A 17,502-nucleotide genomic window follows, 5' to 3' on the forward strand; every position below is an offset into this window, starting at 1 on the left:
AGCTAAATATAAATGCAACAGGGAACATTTCAGAAAAGAACAACACCCTCTGATGTTGACAACAACCTGAGGATTCTTACCAATTAAATAACTACATCAGTATGCAACAGTATTAAGCCTACCAAAAAAATATTAATTCTAATTACAACATTCCTCCTGCTTATGTAATTGAAATCATAAACCAAAAAAGACGTACTAGTAGAGAATGGCAGAGAACTCGAGATCCAAAAAGTAAGGGAAAACTAAACCTAACTGATACACCAAATCACTTACGAATTGAACCAGCAGATTCTTACAATAACTTAATCAAAAATCTAACGATAAATGATCCAGGAATGTGGAAAACAACTAAAAGAATAATCAAAAATAGGGAACCAATTCCAACATTAATCCATCAAGAGAACACTTTTAGCACAGATGCTGATAAAGTCGTATGTTTTTCATACTATCTTGAAAAAATATTCACTCCACAATTTTCAAGAGCGAATTACACATTCACAAATAAAATTCAACAGTATATAGAAGCTAATCTTGCTGTTAATAAAGCCACTATTGATCATACCACCCTTGAAGAACTTCGAATGTTTACCAATAGATAAACCTACCAAAAAAGCTCCTGGTCACGACCTCATCCCTAATTCAGTGATCAAAAATCTACCCAATCAGACCTTAAATACATTAAGTTCCATTTTTAACATCTCCATGAATCTGGGATACTTTCCTAACACCTGGAAAGAAGCTAAAATATTAATGTTTAGGAAACCTGGCAAAAATAAACGTGAAATCGAAAATCACTGACCTATTAGTCTGCTTCCTACCATGGGTAAACTTTTTGAAAAACTGATTTTGCAACGTTTACGATCCAAAATCACAATCATACCTAATATTTAATACGAATTTAAAATTGGTCACTCAACAGTACATCAACTCACAAGAGTGACAGAAATAATAGAGCGAGGATATGAAAATAAACTGTATACAACACCTGCTTTTCTAGACATATCAAAAACCTTTGATTCAGTATGGCTATATGGCTTAAAATATAAGATCCTTAAAACTAATATACCTGAATACCTCAAAGCCCTAATTTCCTCATTTTTGGATGATAGAACATTTTACGTCAGAGTTAATGCTTATAAATCCGACCAACAATAATAATCGAAGATCACCCTTTAAACTAGAATCCGAAAGATAGCGCTATCAAATATCTGGGAGTATATTTGGACCAAAGCCTTACATGACTGTGAAGACTTACATGGAAGTACCATATTAATAAAAAGTTAAACGAAGCATATGCAAGTAGAGTTGTGCAATTGACCGGTCAAATATCATTAGGTCAATTATCGATCAATCGACCAGTATATAAACTTTAATAAAACTTTAGTTTCTTATTCACTAAACTTTAAAATTAACCAACTAATTTTGGAGGGGTACTTATCGATCCCAGATAAAGGAATTTATAAATTCCAAAAGTTACTATCGAAAAAAAGTTTACTATAGGAAATTACGCGTCAAAAATTATTCACGGAATCCCATGAATCTAATTAGTTAAATATGGTAAAATCAGTTCACTGCAGTTCATAACTTAAACTTACAAACCCCATGGTTTGTGAGAAACTCGCAGATACATGAAGAATTAGGAGTCGAGGCGATAACAGAACACATTACTAAAACAACCAAAAAATACTTACAAGACCTCCAAAAGTGTCCAAGTGCACAAGAACATCAATTGGAAGATATTGGAATCCATAGTCGATTAAAACGGAGACTTCCACAAGACATATTTAGAGAAGACTTAGTAGATAGCGAATAGATTCAGGATGACATTGTTAGTTCCCTCGCTATTATTGTAGAGGGTGTTTTTTAAGCCAGATAGAACTTACGAAAGGGTTAACTGTTAAACGAACTGTCATACTGCGCTCACTTTTTGATATTTCTGATCAGTATACTCTGGCAAATCATCATGAATAGATTGACGCTTGAACAACGCTACCAAATTATCCAGATTTACTCTGAAAATCAGTAATCAATTCGCACACCTTATATACGACTTCGTGATTTGTATGGCACACATAATCGTCAATCCGAGCAAGCCATCCGTCGAACTATGGATAGATTTCATACCACATACACTCTAAATGATGCAATAGCACGACACGTCGAAGGAATGTGTGTACTGAAGAAAATCTGGCCGCTGTAAACGAAAGTGTGGAAGAAGATCCAAGTTTATCGATTCGTCGTCAGTTGACGGAATTGGAGCTCTATCCGTCCACTACGTGGAAAATTTTGCGCATAGATCTTGGACTACACTCGTTTAAGATCCAGCTGGTGTAGGAATTAAAGCCACGAGACCAACATACGCGCGTTCTTTCGCCGATTTGGTTCTAGAGCAGTTGGAAACAGATTCGATGTTTTATCGCAAAATTGTGTTCAGTGATGAGGTCCTCCATTCATTTTTGGTTTAATGGGTTTATTAATAAACAAAATTACCGCATATGGAGTGAAAACAATCCACAACAGACCCTACAGATTCCATTACATCCAGAAAAATGCACCGTTTGGTGTGGTTTGCACGCTGGTGGCATCATTGGACCTTATTTCTTCAAAAATGAAGCCGGAGCTCGCGTTACGGTTAATGGAGATCGTTACCACACCATAATCAATGATTTTTTGAAATGACACCTCTCGATTATTTCCTGTGGCGCCATCACGCCAAGTCATTGGTTTATGCTGATAAACCAGCAACAATTGACTTTTTGGGGGCCAATATTGTTCCTGTTATTCATGACATACGGCCAGCAATGCGGCCCAAAATTGAACGTCCAGAATGCGCTTCGTCAAGAACAGCCGCGGTGCCCATATGCCCGAAATCATTTTCAAATGTTAATACCATGTATTGATCTTTCGAAGAAAAACTTTTTTGGATTAAAATTTAATCTTTTGTGTTATTTTTTTCAATTTAAACTTCTATCGGGCTTAAAAAAACACCCAGTATAACTAATTTCAATTGTTATCAAAGCCATGAAGTAACATTTAATGTTGAACTGGTTAACGCAGTTAATAAAAAAAAGAAGGAATATTTGAATTAATTGAAGTGTATGAAGAAAATTCAGATCTTTGGAATACCGAATCTAAAAAACATAGAAATCGAGAAGCGAGCGATGCAATTTTAACTAGTATTGGACAGAAATTTAAACGGGATTTGTACCATTGGTAATATCTAGTCTTCTAACAACATAATTTGGTCTTCTGACAGTAAAATTAAGCCTTCTGCTAACAGTATTTGGTTCTTTAGTAGCAGTGTGTAGTCTTCTGTAAGAAGGATGTGCTTCATTTGCAATATCTAGTCTTTCATTAGCAATACTTAGTCTCCTGGCAGCAATATCTAGTCTCTTTGAGCAATTGAGTCGTTTAACTTTATATTTTCTAATAATTTTCCAAAATACTGCCAAGCCACTGTTAAGCTATTACGTGCACGACAATAAACTTGTACTTTGCATTTATAAGTGCCATTAAAGCAATCGAGTTCACTTTTTTGTGAATCCAGTATGCCAAATAATAATAATATAATAATAATAATATATAGTTTATTGCTCCATTGAAAACAAGTACAAAAGAAAAGAAATACAAAAGAAAAAAAAACTTAATAGTAACAAGAACTTAAAGATAACAAAATTAAAAACAAAATTGAAATTATAATAGAGCAACCGTATGGTGCGCATTCAGCAGAAAAAAGCTGATCTTCCATGCGCCCATAATCGACCCAGTAATGATCGCACAAGGATACAGTACAAAAATCATATTTAATTACCGAAACAAAGCCAAACTTTCATTTTCTTAGCTAAATCAAGAATTTGCTAAGTGAGCGCGAAACAATTTTTTAAACATGGCTAACCTAACTGAGCCCACCGAAATTGCCGATGGATGAAAACCCGCGCCAAAAATGTACATGTTGTATAACTTAAAAATTTAGTAAGTGTAGCTATTTTTGAAGCGTTCTGTCTTATGAAACGGAGGTGATAATGCTCCCTTAAATCTAATATTAAGTGTATGTACATCGGACCGCCAGCGGATTTTATCAGTTAGGTAAGGAGGCACACCCGTAACAATTATTTTATAAAAGAGAACAATAGTATGCATTGTTCTTCGATTATGCATGTTAAGCCAATTAAGCTCCTCCAATTTATGACTCACATGATCTCTCCGTCTCAAACCAAAAATCAAGCGTATACATGAGTTCTGTATTTGTTGCACTCTCGCTCGCAGCTGAGAAGTCAAGAACGGAGAGTATAGTGCATCGGCATAATTAAAATGGGACAGGACCAAGGAATCACAGAGCATGATTTTCAACTTTCGGGAAAGATAATGTCTCATGTTATATAATTTTTTCATGTGAATAAAAGTCTTTTTTAGACATAAATTTATGTGGTCGCGAAAGCTCAAAGCCTCGTCTAGCACAACGCCCAATTTTTTTACTTTTTCCTTTACCTCTAAACGATCTCCATTTAGTGTTATCGTAATCCTATCCTTTACTCTTTTTCTAAGCCTTCGCGGACCAAATACAATAAGCTCGGTGTTGCTACTGTTAATTTGTAGTCCATGTCGCTGGGAATAATCCAATATCGATGACAAATCATTCTCAAGCCGACCGCATAACTCATCCAACTCCGTTTCCTTACCCGATATACAGGGTCATCCACGACGACCGTCCATTAAAACTTTACAGGGTTCTTGCCAATACAAAAATTTGAAAATTCTGATTTAAGTATTATTAATTGCGTTCTCTTCGACTAAAATATTTTCAGATTTCTAGCACTTCCGGTTATACCGGAAGTCACCACCTACTTTATTTTTTTAAATGGAACACCCTATATATTTTTACATATTTGGATTTGTCTATTTTCAAGGTTTATGAATAACTTTCCTTTTTGCAATTTGATTCGGCCGTTCTCGAGTTATTCGAATTTTTCTAGAAAAATCTGCTCCAGCAGACATTTGTTCAAAAAATCAGAGAAGACTCGATTTTTGGGATATCAATTTAGGATTGAGAACATGCATAAGCAACATGATGGAGTGTGTTTTAATGCCGAGTACGACTGTCTAGATCGTTTGGTCACTTTACTACGGCACGTTAAATTTTCGAAATTTGGAAATACCATAACTTCATTTTTTTAAATGGCACCCCCCATATTTTATTACTTAGTCGTCTTCGGTGTCTCATTTTACATCTTTTATATCCCATATGTCCTATACCTAACATTTATAGTTTAGGAGATAATTAGGGTTTTTTTGAAAAATGTACACATATCATATCGATATTTAACCTAGTGTGCCATGAATATCTAGTGTGACCTAGTGTATAACCATATGAACTGGCCTTTTGAAAATTTGCAGACTTCTGTGTTTGATGCCAGCTTTTTACTAAAATATTTTCTGGTTCCGGGTGCTTGCGCGTACACCGGAAGAGGTGACAATTTTCATATTTCAAATGGAACACCCTGTATGTCATTACATTTTTGAAATTTTTGTTCAATTTTAGGCCCCTGTATGTTGCAACCGACACATACGCGCAATTATTTGGTTGTACTCTCCATTAATTATTATCAAATTCAAATAATCCTCATTACTAAATTCCAAATGTGGCATTTCTTGAGAACAGATCACTACAAAAAGTAACCTAGTCATCACACCAACAGAAATAAACCATAGCTTTAGCAAATGTCAAACTGTTTACTCTTTCCTTACTGATCCTCTGATAATACATAACCATTTTTGATTGAAAAATGTTATAAAACTCAGGGTGTTCCATTTGAAATATGAAAATTGTCACCTCTTCCGGTGTAACCACAAGTACCCGGAACCTGAAAATACTTTAATATCGATATTTGTGTGCATTTTTCAATAAACCCTAATTATTTCCCAAACTATAAATGTTAAGTTTAGGACATATGGGATATAAAAGATGTAAAATGAGACACCGAAGACGACTAAGTAATAAAATATGGGGGGTGCCATTTAAAGAAATGAAGTTATGGTACTTCCAAGTTTCGAAAAGGTAACGTGCCATAGTAAAGTGACCAAACGTTCTAGACAGCCATACTCGGCACCAAAACATACTCCATCATGTTGCTTAAGCATGTTCTGAATCCTAAATTGATACCCCAAAAATCGAGTGTTCTCTGATTTTTTGAACAAATGTCTGCGGAGCAGATTTTTCTAGAAAAATTCGAATAACTCGAGAACGGCCGAATCAAATTGCAAAAAGTAATGTCATTCATAAATCTTGAAAACAGACAAATCCAAATATGTAAAAATATACAGGGTGTTCCATTTAAAAAAATAAAGTAGGTGGCGACTTCCGGTATAACCGGAAGTGTTAGATATTTGAAAATATTTTAGTCGAAGAGAACGCAATTTGTAATACTTAAATCTGAATTTTCAAATTTGTATTTTGGCCAGAATCCTGTAAAGTTCTAATGGACAGTCGTCGTGGATGACCCTGTATAAATCTGGGTGTCATCGGCATAATAGTGATATTTGGAGTATTTTAAGCAGTTTGATATGCTTCTAACATAAATAGAAAACAACAGTGGTGACAATATAGACCCCTGTGGACACCCAGAAGTAGATACCAGTAAATCTGACCTACTGCCACCTAGGCTCACGGCTTGCTCTCGCCCAGCAACATATTCACTAAGCAAATTCAATGCCTTAGGACCAACCCCATTGTGATACAATATAGCAAAAAGCAGCTGATGATCGATCATATCAAAGGCTTTACTGTAGTCTATAAGACATAGGATAGTTATATTATTGTCATCTGCAGCCCTCAAAATTGTCATCAACACACAAAAGTGCTGTGGTGCAGCTAAACCCATAAATAAATAAAGATAAATAATAGAATATAAATATAATAAATAAAGCTAAACCCTAAATAACTTACTATAGTTCTAAGTCTAATGTTAGTTCTAGTTTTAGTTCAATAAAAATACATAACAACCTAGCGCTATATAACAACTAACACCAGCACTAGAACTAAAATGGTTCGCATCTGAAGACGTACGGCTAAACAAGGCTTTTATTAACTTGTTTTGTATACATAATATTTCACACATATTAATATTTATTAAAACTGTTATTGCCTGTCAAATTGCCTGTCATTTGAAACAGCTAGCCAACAAAATATGGTGTTAGTGCGAAATTAGAAATTTAAATTATCGCGTGTATCGACAGGTTAACAACTTTATCCTTTATGTTCATGAACGTCATAAAAATAAAAGAAACTTCAGCTCCTTGCCTTTAAGTTTACTTCTGAACTTATGGACTAACAAGATCAAAATCAAGATTTCTTTGAAAAGTTTTTCTAATTGTAGAATTAATTGTAGAAATTAGGAATTAATGTATAAAGTTGATTTTCTAGAAGACTTAAAACAGAATTCTTTCTGTTGTAAGATGTTGAAATTACAATGATCGAATGTTATTAGCACATAATAAGCGGATTGAGGCGAGTTTAACATTATTAGATACAATATGATGAGTACCACGGCGGTTCTTTGTGATTAATTATTATCCAATCGTAGTTGCGCCCCAACAACGTGACAATACGATCAATTTCCCTCTGGCTTTATAGCGTGGGCGCCGAGTCGAGTACGACAAATAGTCGTCCCACATACGATATTTTGCGTTGGTGTCGTGTGTACGTCAACTACGTGCCTCGACTGCCCTTCTTGTGGCTTTTGTAAAGGCACTGTTTAAAAAAAATTCATCAAATTATCATTATATAGGTATAAAAATATATAAACATGTGGTTTAATAAAATTTTAAATTAATTTTCGTCTTCAATAAAAACGAAAAAAAAAATTATCTTGATAATATACCATAATAGTATAGTATTATAAAATATACTTGTTGCGCATGCGGAGTGTTTTTGGGACGGCGTCGACGTTGATGGTGCCGAAGGACACTGGGCGTCGCGACGCCTGACACTTCCCCCGGTGTAGTTGGTCGTAACGGTTGAGAGAAAATCGTAATCGGTTAGATCGTGTGCGTCCAGTTTTTAAAAGAAACTGTAAGGTTTTTGAGATATCCACGAAAATCTGGGGGAGAAAGATTCGGAGAATCTAAATCGAAAAAGCCTTGCGACTTTCTTCTAGTATTTTACTCCTTTTATCGTTCAGCAAAGCTGGTCAGTGTTGTTTCCTTTTATCCCTTTTCGATTTCCCCAATCCGTTCTCCAACATCTACAATTTACCGATTTGTGGTGATAACGTGCAAATTTAAAAACTGACATGAGAGCTCCGTCTTGAAACGAACATTTTTCATTTATTCACAAGAATTTTGAGAAAAAAATCATCGCAATAAATTTGGTGAGTCTTTATTATAATTTTGTTCCTTTCTGTACCTTATTGTAAATAAAAGATAATAAGCTTTCGTGAAATTTTAAAATTAATTACATTTTATCTAAATTATTTGATCGCTTAAAACTTGGAAACGTCTCATGAGAAGTTTAATTTATATTAGAATTGTACAAGTTTGAAAGTGTTTCTCTAAAGTCGGAAATTAAAGTTTGAACATTGAGACACAAGAGAATTTAACATTGAAGACAAATATAATTAAAAAATTTCAAGTATCACAATTAAATTTATTTCAGCGAATCTAGATGTAAATTTATATTCCAACTTTAATTTCACATACATTTATTATTTCAGAAATGTTTGTTTCGTCAATATTTGTTTTTTAATGTGTTTAATTAGTTTCTAAATTACTAGCGTAAAATGTATTTAAATTTTTTTCAGAGAACTGTTGATTAGTTTGTGGGCTTTTATAAAAGTTATATGACTTCAAAGTATTTATTTTCAACGATCGGTGGTCTCTTTTATAGTTTATGACCCGTGTAATTTGGACCAGTGGTGTACGGTTCAAAAGAGTTTATTCTTTGTGTACAAAAGAGTCGCTAAATAAAAAAGCTTACTACTACATAAACAGAAATATCTATTTATGTAGTATATTTATTTTATTATCTAAATAATCTATAAATAAATGTAGTAAAAAAATTACATACTTAATAATTTTGAGATAAATACAAATTATTAAACTTATGTAATTTTGAAGAACGTAATTTTTAATTGATTTATTCTTTAGTAGTTGTTCTTCTTTGTGCAATTTGTTGTGATTGACAAATTATTAAAGCTAGTAATATAGGTAGCCTTGTTGTTAAATGAACAAGTATTTTTAATTAGGACTAACTTTCTTGTTCCTTTTTTTTATGAAACAAAATTAACTACAACGACAAACAACAAAAAAGCAATCAATTTTTACTACAAACTTTTAAACATTTAACTAAAATAAATTAATACAAATAAATATGTGGTGTAAATAATAAAATTGAAATATTACACGTGATCTCCGTCTCTCCCTATTCACACATTGCTTCGATAATTTACTTTGCGGGATGGGTTTCTTATCATTGCTAGAGATATGTTTCGATAACATTACCTTATAATGTTCTCAAGATGGTTGATATCCCCTTAAGGTATCCTCAAAGAAAAAAATAGCATGGCCGTCCAATCCAATGGTTTGGAATCAAATTAGCCAAATAATTTCGCGTATCTCGTATACGGTGCGCTGAGATTGGGTGATTAATATTATATTAACCTGAAGTCTATGATATTATCTGATCAAGCCTCTACCGCTTGTCCTAGTGTTCCAATATGATAATCTGAAACTGGTTATTATATCGTCGGGACACAAGAAAAGTGATATATCTCAAAAATTGATATTTTGAACGGTTTGAAAGTGTACTGCTTACGTGTATGTAAAAAAAACCAAAATGTATGCGAATTTTTTCACGTATCTTTGCTTGTAACGATTTCATAATGTAATGGGCTACATGTGGTTAAAGTTAACCCTTAAGCCGACACGCGCTTTTCTTGGAACATATACCGACATGCGGAGTCTGACAGACTCCCTGCTGTTATTATTTGTTTGTCAATTATTTAAACCTAGATTATTTTCTATAAAGTACTTAAACTTCAAAATATATGTTTAATTACCAAAGAAAACAAAAAATTTGATGAAAAACACTTTATTTTAGAAACCGAAATAAAAATTTACACAACAATTTTTTACAAAGACTGCCTTCTGGCTATATAGTTGTCAAACTTTTTTTGCATGACTTAAACAGATTGGCTTTGTATGTACAACAAACACATACATAAGCTGTCTTTCTGCGAATTCGTGGTGGACATATCCCACAGTATTATCAGGTCGCAAGTTTCGCTTCGGCATTTCCAGTACTAATATTCTCTTCTAAAGGCAATTGTATGATTTATATTTATTCTCAAAGCTTGAGGTATATTAGCCAATTCTGATCTTTGTACTAAAAATGGATGCACCAATGCCTTTGCCAATGATTTTATAAAATCCAGTCGGCTTCCTGCCTTAATGCCCTTATATGAGCTATAAAGAACATAGCTGTTCACTCCACTTATATCCAAAAGGGTAAACCACAATAGCCATCGAAGTGACCTTCTGTTTGACGTGTAGTGTGCAATTTTTTGATCCATACTATCGATGCTACATTTAGTCATGTTGTAAAACATAATGATTTCTGGTTTTTTGTGGCTTCGTCTATCTCTAGTGTATGGTGCATAGACGAAACAAGAACTACGGCGCTACTTTTTCGAGGAACAAATGATGCCATAGTTAAATCATTTTGAAATCCAAATAAGGATGTATCTACCATTCGACGTCTGTTTGGCAAAAATTCTTTTGGAATAGCAGCATTGTGTTTTCTCATCGTTCCTACAAACGTAAGCTGCCTTTTTCTCAATTCTACAATAAAATTAAAGGCATTGACGAAAACCAAATGTCTGCCATTATATTTCTGTTGGTTCCATATATAGATTTACTGAGTCTGATTACAGACTGGCATGGTATTGGTAGTCGCTTTTGCTCTAATGTTTTGCCATCGCTGTCTTTACCAGTATATACAGGGTGTCTCAGCGAGACCGGTCATTAGACGTTTCTGGGGTTCTGGCCAAACAAAAAATTTGAGAATGCAGGATAATAACGACATAATAACGAAGTGTGCCAACAATTCATCCCGTACAACCTGTAATAAACTGAATCAGAGAAATATCAATTGTAACATCAAAAAACTGAAATCCAAAATAAAAAACAACGACCTTCTGCTAACTTTGGGCGATAAAGGTGCAGGAACTGTCATATTGAACAGAGATACTTACATTTCCAAGACTCTAGAGTTCTTCCATGATAACAACATAAAGGAAATCAAAACTAATCCCACAGTAAAATTCAATAACAAACTTAGAAAGTTTATCAAAGACAACCTAACCTATTTACATAGTTTTAAGATTAATACTTTTCACTCACTTGAAATGAACCCTCTCGTCCCAACTCTCAGTATCAGGCCTATTATTACCAACTCCAATACCCCAACCAATAGAATAGCAAAGATTTTACAAGGTTTTCTGTTTCAACATTTCCAACACAATCTCAAACATACGATAAAAAACTCATACGAACTCATTAAAAAACTTAAAGAAGTTAAATTAGGAAGTTAAACACGTAATTACTCAATGAAGATTATACACCGACTGTCGCGCGTTGGTCAGGCAATGCGTAATATAACTGTCGAAAAGTACCTAGAAGCGCTAATCTTTCAACTTAAATATTTGTAAAAATATTTAAGTTGAAAGATACTAAGGAATCTGATAGACTTCGCATGTCGGTTTAAGGGTTAAGAGACACAATTATAGCTTATAGCACAAGTCAAATGAAAACTATATTACATTATTATTGTTATCTTCTTAATTACAAATTTTTGAAATAATGAAGCGATACTGCGGAACAACAGATTTCTTTGATTTGTTCTGAGAAAATAAACTTAATATACTTGTCTTTTTTTTCACTTAGTGCAGGTTTGGTGTTATATATTCTCTTCAATTCTACGACAGTGTCACTAACGGTGTTTTCTGATTTTCTTGTGTTACTTGATTTTCTTGGTTGCTTTACTTGAATGATATAAAATTGCTCTTCACCATAAGACGTTTTGTAGAACAGTTTATCTGGTTGTTCTTTTTCAGCTTTAATGATTTTAATATCACATCCAACTTCTTGGTATTAGCTCTGTCTTTTAAAGATTCCAAATAATTCAAAACACATGTTCCGATTTCGAAAACACCAATTCACTGCCTTTGACTTCACTTCATAAACAGTGAAGTTAAAGACATTGAATTTGGAAACGTAGTAGAAACTGGACACGTCTCCTCTGGGACATTGAAGAACTGCTTGCAAATCATACACTGCAACAACACTGTCTAAATTGTTTCCTTTATCTTTTTCTTTATGTGTTATAATGAGTGTCATATTCTTCTTTCATATTTTTTTATCTTCTGCTGAAGCTAGCTCATACGAACCGCAAGTGTCACACTGATCTTTCTTTAGACAAAAAAAAAGATATTTTAAACTCGATGTTGAAAATTTTACTATACATTAAGTAATTTGCATATGATTTATTATTTTCCTTACAGATCGCTACATAGTCTCTATGGAGTTGGGCCACTGTTTTTCCTCCTTCGATGTATTCTAGGTTAGAATCCTTCCTACAATAATTTACATCGTCGTCAATTTGGTAATGATTACTATGTTTTCCTCGCTGATATGAAATGATCATTCCCTTAGTAGTAAATGTCTGCTTCTTAAATATAGTTCTGATTGGCCTGTCTGTTATCGCTAATGTGGATTTGAAAAAAAAATTTGGAGATCCTATATTTTGATGCATTAATCGTAAAATAAAATGCATGATTCTTTGTTCGATTACTCTGTACTCGTTTATATTGATATTTGGGATTAATCTCTTCAACACTTTTCAAAATAAAATCACGTCTTTGTAAATCACCCAAGTTCCAGAATCTGAAAAAATTGCCTTTCGGTCTTCGCCTGTGATTTTGGCACTACACTGCAGTCTGCATTTTGGACTGCACAGCGGTTCTAAATTTTTAGCTTTAAAAACTTTTTTACGTTTGGAACTAGATGTATACTTCAAGCCAGAATTCCTTTTTTGCAACGTTCTTTTCCATTTGTCGGGATTTGCCTTTCTCTTCTTGCCTTTTTGTTTATATTCTAAATTGACTTCTGCTGTTTCATTTGGTAAAACAGGCTGTTCTGCCAAGGATTCATCTGCAGAGAGGCCCTCATCAGAATCGCTACTCGAACTACTTGAAGATGACGTAGAACTGGAGCTGTAATTTAGGTCTGAGTCCGAATCATCAAATTGTGAATAGTGATCACTACCAGATGAAGTTCCAGTTTCAGAGCTGGTAACTGTTGGGTTATCTGGAATCGCTAAAAAAGTCTCAACGTTACTTATAGCTAGATTTGTATTCTCATCGTTGTTCACATTGCTCTTTGTTACATCATTTTCATTACTTATTGTCAATAGTTGTGAACTCGTTTCATTTTGAATAACATTATTTTTATCGTTTATTTGTTTTGATAGTCTCAGCAATAGTTTAGTCCGTTCGTTAAACGATGCTGCTTGCCAATTTTCCATTGTTCATATTTTGAAAAGTTGATTTTTTAATAAAATTTTGCTCAAGAAAAGTGAAAGAATTAAAAATTTTACGACTTAAAATGAATTTCTATTTCTTAAGTATCAACAAAAGTGACACAATTACAGAAAAATACGTTTTAGATCCGCTTTATTATTTAGATTGAGTATAAATATTCAAGAATAATGTCACAACTTAAAGAAATACATACACAAGATAAATGTACATTATTAAAGTCAACTTATCTTATAATCAACTTTTTAAGTCAACTTTCTTGCAAGGATTGTTTCATAACCTGGAGTTGCCACTAGTCGAATTTGATATGTGACGTTTTTCTGGAGAACCTCGACATGTATGATATTGTAGCGCCTCGGCATCAAGCGGCCTGATTGAAGTAGGAAGTGAATGATTTTATCTGATTAAGAGCCGGGACCGCTCTTATACTACGCTTCTTTACTTTATCAGATAGAGTTGTAGATCTTTGGACTAATTCACTGAGCAATATCATATCTACTTCAATTTTTGACTATCTTATACACCGATATAACTAATTAAGGTTTAAGGTTTTATTTAAGGTTTTAATTTAGGTTAATTCTGAACATGTGAAGCGTATTTATACAAATTTTCAATTTTGTAGGTTGTGCAGTGGCAGAGAATTCAGGTTTAAAAAAACACATCAATAACTGCTGCTAAAACAATGAAAATTAAAATAACTGAAAAACAAAAAGCTCTAGATATCAAGAATCCTTATCAAAATCAATCAATTTTTGCATATTGTATTTGAATATGTAATACAAACCAGAACATTCAATTTAAAATAACACTTTTGTGACCATCTTGAAAATTTATTAGATCGAAAGATCGGGGAAAACATTCCAAATAAACAAAATTTCAGAAACGCAATGAAATAAAACAACTTTTTGACGAACATTGTATGTCGTCGCGTCATTTATTTCATTTTTCAGCGAAGTTTGGATTAAAAAAACACGGCTTTACCACCTTAACACATAAAATAATATTATTGTTTGTTAAAATAGCTTAAATATTAGGTGTGATTCATTGTTAACATATTGGAGTTCAAAAAGGCTTCATTTTATATTTTTATTCTAGAATTATACAAATAACTTAATAATATAAAGTAATATTAATTAATATTTGTTATATCAAGGCGAAATTTTGTAGTTTTTACAATAACATTAAACTATCACTAGAACTAACACTAGACTTACAACTAGAAACTTTCGGGTTTCTGTGAAGTTGTTCGACCACTTCGACTTGAACTTCGACGACCACTTTTTTCAGAAGAAGGTTGCAATATGGCATCCGAAACGTTAAACATTTTTTCAAAAGGTCTAGTGTTCCTTCTAGTGATAGTGCTAGTGTTTAAGTTCTAGTTTTAGTTTAATTAACACCAGCCGTGAAAGCCTTCGTACTTATAATTTTTAATTACATGTGTAACATTTTGTTGATTTTAATCTTAACGTTAATACTTAACGTCTAATTATTAAAAAATGTAACAGCTGGTGTCAAGATCTTTATTTATTGTGAGTGAAGCCACGCATGTATGACGTGTTATTGCGACTCGTTTCGATAAGAGTTAGGATAGCGTTGAATGAATGGTTAGCTAATTAAATAAACAGTCGGAATAATAAAATATTAATAATAGATACTACAAAAGTTGTCGTTTTATATTCGTTTTTGGGTTTTTTGGTTAATGAAATATGATTTTAATGAAAAGAGTATATCAAATAACTTTTGAAAAGCTAGGTTTTGTTTATCACTGCCATGTCCTATTCAATCCAGGACTTTTGATGGCACCTCAACATAGCGGAATTGATATAATCAGACATGTTTAATAAACGATATAGCGAAAAAAGAACTAATGTGGCTTAGAATTAAACTTTGGATACAGACGTTCAGTCATAATAGGCAGCAATAGGGAAGAACTTAACATAATTCTTATAATAGCAGATACGGGTTAAACAAATCACATAATCTTTAAAAATACACTTACACTGAGAGAAATGGATTGTACTATGCATTAAAAATATACTATAAGTTAATATAATATGTAATACGTTAGTGATAGCGAGACCAGATTGTAATGAAGCATATAAATATAATGAATATAATACAATGAATTGTTGCATGTATAATATTTTTTCTACAATACGATTCGTACAATCTATTTTTCTCAGTGTAACAGACAAAATATGACGATTTAACCCAATAAAACTTATACCAATATCGCTGATGCAGAGGATATAGGTGCTACAAACTCTAGAAGTAATATACAAAGTCTGTATCAAAACTAACCCCCCAGGCTAATTACAAATAGCTTTTGAGAAAAAAAGTCGCAAAGTGTACAAAGTTGGCGGCACCATCAAAAGTCGGGTACTATTTTCATTTCCCTTGCGATAAAAAGAAAACCGGGTTGCCGAACATTTTTAAATTCACATTTGTTACATAGAAATGTTGAGTAATTACAACAAACTTTATCGCGATTTTTTCACCGAGCGGTTGCAAAGATATCGATCTCTAAAATGAGGGGCTTTGACTTTGGGCACGTATAGTAGTGTCGGTTTCCCCAGCGTAGAGCCGAATCTCTCCTGAACAATGTAGCTAGGTTCATTTGCAAACAAACCTCATTATATAAATCTCGTTAAACAGTGCGTCTGTAAAGTATATCCCCTATAAACGATAAAATCATCATAAACGGTTTATAAAAAATCCCTGAAACGGATCTAGATTTAAATTTTTTGCAGGTTTTTGGTATAGATTTTAAATGTTTTTCGTCATTTTTAAACGAGTTATAACGTTGATATTTTTATGACGTTATGTCTCTCTGTAGTGTGCCATGTAAAATTGTTTTAATAAATGATTTGTTATATAACTTAAAAAAACAACAAAAATAACAAATTAAAAATATAACAAGTTAATATAGTAGAAAATATTGTGTAAATATTTATTGTATAAATTCAAATATTGTATATGATAAAATAACGATCATCCTGAAATTTGGTTTGCGCAAGTCGAAGCGCAATTCACACTAGTCTGCGTAATAAGTGAAAAGGCGAAATACAATATTTTATTAAGTAATTTACCCGCGGAAACGATTACAACAGCAATTCATTTTATACAAAACCCTCCAGAAGAAGCACCTTACTCTTCGCTGAAGAAACTATTAATAGAACGGTTATCTTCCAGCGAAGAGAAGCGTCTGGATAATCTGTTATCAGATACCCAAATTGGAGGATCACAAGTCGTGACCCCCAATTTGTTACTTAAACTGTGGAAAAGAAAGTTGCCTCAGATTATATCAGTAGCCATCCTCTGGAAAAGACGATGTTACCAATCTTCTTTCGATCGCTTGTAAAGTTTGGGACGCCATAGCTCACACTCCTTCTATTTCTTCTCAAATTCTCTTTCAGCCAAATCGAATAAGAACCACCATCACTTCTACACTCCCGACACAGTCGCATAACAAAATTAATTTTGACACACTACTGATGTCAATGAACGATTTGACACTGACATGTCAATCATTGCTAAAAACCGTAGAAAAACAACAACAAACAAACGTCGATAAACATAAACTTTTAGAAACACAAATAAATTATTATTTAACATTACAAATACAAACAAATAATACATCACATACAGGACACTGTAATTGTTGTAGGAATCGGCAATATAAAAATAATGAAATATGCTGGTACTACAACAATTATGTTTTAAAAGATCCATTATACTAGAGGTATAATATACAGTGTGTCCCCGGATTGTGTCCCCGTAAGGTATAATTGACGATAAATTTTTGAATTCAAATTCCATCTTTTGCAATTAAAGTCTGGATGTCATAAAACGAAATATAACCAAGTTTTACGTCAAATGTCCTCAAAGTACCAAAGTTAACGCAAGAAGTTTG

At 33.1% G+C, this 17,502-nt stretch overlaps 1 protein-coding gene across 1 annotated transcript in view; it reads left to right on the forward strand.

The window, feature by feature from the left end:
- The first annotated feature begins 7,986 nt into the window (after positions 1-7,986).
- Positions 7,987-17,502, forward strand: part of LOC111415278 (melatonin receptor type 1B-B-like) — a 124,624-nt gene continuing 115,108 nt past the window's right edge. Inside the window, exon 1 of the mRNA XM_071198769.1 lies at positions 7,987-8,366. The gene's annotated coding sequence lies outside the window, so the exon portion shown is untranslated. The remainder of the gene's footprint in view (positions 8,367-17,502) is intronic.

This window comes from Onthophagus taurus, chromosome 1, assembly GCF_036711975.1.
Source record: "Onthophagus taurus isolate NC chromosome 1, IU_Otau_3.0, whole genome shotgun sequence".
In the NCBI taxonomy this organism is placed as follows: Eukaryota; Metazoa; Arthropoda; class Insecta; order Coleoptera; family Scarabaeidae; genus Onthophagus; species Onthophagus taurus.